Source organism: Terrapene carolina, unplaced genomic scaffold (assembly GCF_002925995.2).
Source record: "Terrapene carolina triunguis isolate 2854851 unplaced genomic scaffold, T_m_triunguis-2.0 Scaffold227, whole genome shotgun sequence".
NCBI lineage: Eukaryota > Metazoa > Chordata > Testudines > Emydidae > Terrapene > Terrapene triunguis.
The window spans coordinates 1,356,269-1,356,688 of NW_020664578.1; positions in this window are offsets into that span (position 1 = coordinate 1,356,269).

Consider the following 420-nt stretch of genomic DNA (forward strand, 5'->3'; position numbering starts at 1 on the left):
GTGTGTGTGTGTGTGTGTGTGTGTGTGTGTGTGTGTGTGTGTGTGAGAGTCACAAAGCAGCATGTGAACCTAGAGAGGAGTCCGGAGCAGCCAGTGAGACAGATTCTTCTACTGCAGTATCCTGAGTACGTGAGAGAAAGAGATTTCCGCAGATCACCAGGAATTGTAACAGAAGTCTCACGGAAAAATGACCTGGAACAACACCGCCCGGCCCTGGCGGCGAATGATGGCCCTGTGAGACGTAGCAACCTCAGGTGAAACACAAAGGATCGAACCCCATTCTGGGTGGGGCGAACTTGTCCCTATTGTAGCCGGAAGCTGGTCACGTTTCCTCTTCCGCCGGCCCCTCCCCGTTTTTCATTGAAAAACGGAACCCCCAAAACCTGGAATATTTTTGGCCCCAAACTAAATTTTTTTTTC